Source organism: Tupaia chinensis, unplaced genomic scaffold, assembly GCF_000334495.1.
Source record: "Tupaia chinensis unplaced genomic scaffold, TupChi_1.0 Scaffold000116_2, whole genome shotgun sequence".
Taxonomy (NCBI): domain Eukaryota; kingdom Metazoa; phylum Chordata; class Mammalia; order Scandentia; family Tupaiidae; genus Tupaia; species Tupaia belangeri.
The window spans coordinates 12,916-13,254 of NW_006159581.1; positions in this window are offsets into that span (position 1 = coordinate 12,916).

Sequence of the window (339 nt, forward strand, 5' to 3'; positions counted from 1 at the left end):
ATGTGAGTGCTGCGGGCTGTGGCCATGGAAGTCCTCTTGCAGGTCCTCGTGCGGGTCGCCTTGACCACCGTGTCCGGCCACCAGCAGTCCCAAGGCCGCCCAGGTAAGCAGTCCCACGATCACCCAGTGGGGGGGCCCCAGGCCTCTGGCCATCATGCTGACCAGAGGGACAGAGACAGTGTGATTCCACTTGATGTCAACTCTATGCCTGCGTGGGGTTCGCTTTACTGCACTCGCGCCCTCCGCCCACCTCTATGGGCCGCTCCCCCATTCCATTCGGTCCCCACCCGCATTGTTCCCAAGACTCGTTCTTTTCATCCCAAACTCCCTCCCGGATGT